The sequence below is a fragment of the Bombina bombina genome, chromosome 6 (genome assembly GCF_027579735.1).
Source record: "Bombina bombina isolate aBomBom1 chromosome 6, aBomBom1.pri, whole genome shotgun sequence".
NCBI lineage: Eukaryota > Metazoa > Chordata > Amphibia > Anura > Bombinatoridae > Bombina > Bombina bombina.
The window spans coordinates 367,455,077-367,458,351 of NC_069504.1; positions in this window are offsets into that span (position 1 = coordinate 367,455,077).

The window sequence follows — 3,275 nt, forward strand, 5'->3', positions numbered from 1 at the left end:
TCAAGTGCAGTTTTCTGTGCTTGATCTTGGTTGAAAGATTTGCTGCCTGGAGACCTGCTCCTTCGGCCTGGGGTCCTTTCCCTTTGGAGTTTGGGCTCCTGCTGCTATTGGGGGGGTGGCTACTCCTTAGGCGTAGAGAAACTGGGTAGTAGGGCTGTCGCCTTGTGGCATCGTCCCTGGACTTCAGCCACATGCTGCTTTTGGGGGGGCGCTCTGAAATCCAGCCTAAAGAGTCAATAGGACAATTATGGCTACCAATGTGCCAAACGTTCCCCATACACTTTGGGTGTTGATTTCTGAGGACTTCCAAGAGAATATTGGGTTGGCTTATGTCCAGCAGGTTGTTTTGGAGGGTGTTTTGAAGATGCCAAGAGCAAGTTTGCATTGTGTTCAGTCTTTCCCTTCAAGAGGGATTTTTGATGTGGCTTTCACCGATGAGCATCATTTACAGACTTGGTATCAACGGACTATTGATATGGCTGTTGCTCAAGAGTTGGTGGGCATGAGATTTGTTGCCTGTGTGCAGAGGGAGAGACGTATCCCGGTGACAGTACATATGTACAACCCTTGGGTCACTGATGTCGAAATTTTTCTGTTTCTTTGTCACTACTTTGATGATGTTCAAGGAGGTAGCAAGCTAAAGAATCAATTTGGGACTTTCAATGGAAAGCGCAGGTTCTGGGTGCGGTTTGTGCCAGATGAATTAGGTATTGCTGGAAAGAAACACCCTCCACAGACTTTCGCCATTGGTGGAAATAGAGGTTTCCTATACTATGATGACATGCCTCTGTTTTGCCGTAGTTGCAACCTGTTTGGTCACATTGCTGAAAATTGCCCAGGTGCCAGATGTCGAAATTGTGGTGAGGAGGATCATCTTGTTGCCCACTGTAGTAAACGCTGGACCTGTGATCTGTGTGGTTCTTCACGTCATCTGTGCAGGATGTGTCCTTTGATGATGTTGCAGAGGCTTGATAGAGTGAAGCCTTCCTACACTGATGTTGCAAAAAAAACATCTTCAGTTGTGGTTGAGTCATCTGTGAATGAGGAGGAGGTCTCTGATGATGCATTGAATTCTATATTACCTCTTTTGTGTAAAAAAACTGCAGTTGGGTTTCCTGTTGGAGAGGTTTCTGATGCTCCTGTGGTGGTTCCTGTGGCTGAGAAGGTGGAGGAAGCCCAATCTAATCTTCAGGAGGTGGATCTTGCTACATCTAATGTAATAGCTGCTTCCAATGTTATTGAAGCCCTGTTGCCCGATTCTGTTGATGATACTGTTGCTGTTCCTGGGACAGATAATTTTTCCTTTACTGAGTCATCTTGTGATCCTGCTCCTGATGCTGTTGTTTGTGAAGGGGAGAACATTGATTGGTCTGCTGTTGTGTCCTCTGGTTCTGAGGAGGATATGGACACTGCAGGGAAAAAATCTGCCTCCAAGCGGAAAAAGGTGCGGATTCTGATGGATGGGAGAGTTCTGATTTGGATCTTCTAGTAGTTAAGATTGCAGATCCAGATACTGCAAGTGATGCTGACTCTTTAATTTTAGAGTTTCCTTCTGTCTCTACTAAAGATGTTCCCTCTGACTCAAGCCAGTGTATAGGTGACTTTTCTGATGCCTCTTCTGTTGGTTATCTAGATAAAAGAGATGTGAACCAACTTGCTGAAGTTACTGGTTATGAGGCTGGCAAGGGGGAGCCTAGGAGGTCGGAACATCACAGAAGCAGATTTAAAGGATCTCCTTTGAGTCCTAAGAAAAAGAAAGGAAAGAAGAAGTCCTGATGTTTTTTTGTTTTTCTTTAATTTATTTTTTTGATGTTTCTGACCATTTCTTCCCTTAATGTCAGGTGTATGAAAACTATAGAAAGGAGAGCTGCAATTTTTAAGTTATTATCTGTATGTTCTGCTAATATTTTTTGTTTACAGGAATGTGGTCTCTCTGAACATCCTAAATGTGCTGACTGGGAATATGGTCCTAAAGTATGGTCTTGTTCTTCTGATAGGAATGGGGGGGTGAGAGTTTTGTTTAAGGGGTTTTGCATTTCTATCCTTAATGTAATTCATATTGTCCCAGGTCGGGTTCTTTTGGTTAGTTTTAGTTTTTGTGGGACTGTTTTTCGCTTGTTTAATGTATATGCTTCTTCAAATATAGGGTAGAACATTTGCTTAATTTTGAAACATTAAAGTTTTTCTCCCAGGTCTAGAGCCAACTTTTTTGGTTGGGGATTTTAATTGTATTATTAAGAATGGGAACAGAGAGAGTGGGAGTGATTGTAAGGTGGATAGCTCAGGGAAGTTTTTAGTTGATCTGCTTAAATCTTTCGATTTGAAGGATGCCTTCGGGTCTGTTTCATTTTCAGGGGAGGGTTTTACTTTCTTTAGTGATAGTGGTGGGATACAATCTCAAATTGATTTTTGTTTTTTATCTAAATTTCTATGTGTTGATGATTTTTCTTTAAAGCGGATACCCTTTATGGATTATGCCCTTTTGATGTCTAAGGTTAATTGTGATTTGAAGATCAAGTATGGTAAGGGTGTTTGGAAACTGAATGTGGATTTGTTAGAAAATGAGAAGATTAAGAGTCAGTTTGTTTGGATGTATGAAAGGTGGTGTGAAAGAAAGTGTGATTTTAGTAATGTGCTTATGTGGTGGGAATGGTTTGAAGGTGGAAATAAAGAGGTTTTTTATTAAGAAAGGCTGTGAGAAAGCTAGAATGAAAAGGGAGTTGTATGATAAATGGTATCTGAGGTTGTTGTATTTGTATGAATTGAGAAATTGTGGTATTGATGTGCATGAGGAAATTGCTGAAGCAAGAAAGATAATTAAAAAGTGTATGCATGAAAAAGGAAAGAAAATTGTTTTTATGGCAAGATTAGAGAAAATGGAAAAGGATGAGTCTTGTAGTAAATATTTTTTTAAGAAAGCTTTTGAAGGAAAGACTGGTTTTGTTAGTGTTTTTGATAAGGTTGAGTGTGAAATTAATGGTACGGATGGTGTTTTGCGTGAAGTTCATGAGTTTTATAGTGAGCTGTATAAAGAAAAGACAAGAGATGTTTTATTGGAAAATGAGTTGTTGGAAGACATTGAGGTTAAGTTGGAAAAATATGATAATGAGATGTTAGAAATGGATCTAAGTTTGGATGAGATCACAGAGGTTGTTAGGAGTTTTAAGAATGGGAAGGTACCTGGTTGTGATGGTTTGCCTGTTGAATTTTATACTTGATTTTGGAATTTGATTGGGGTGGATATGTTGGATGTTTGTAAGTTTGTTTTGAGAATG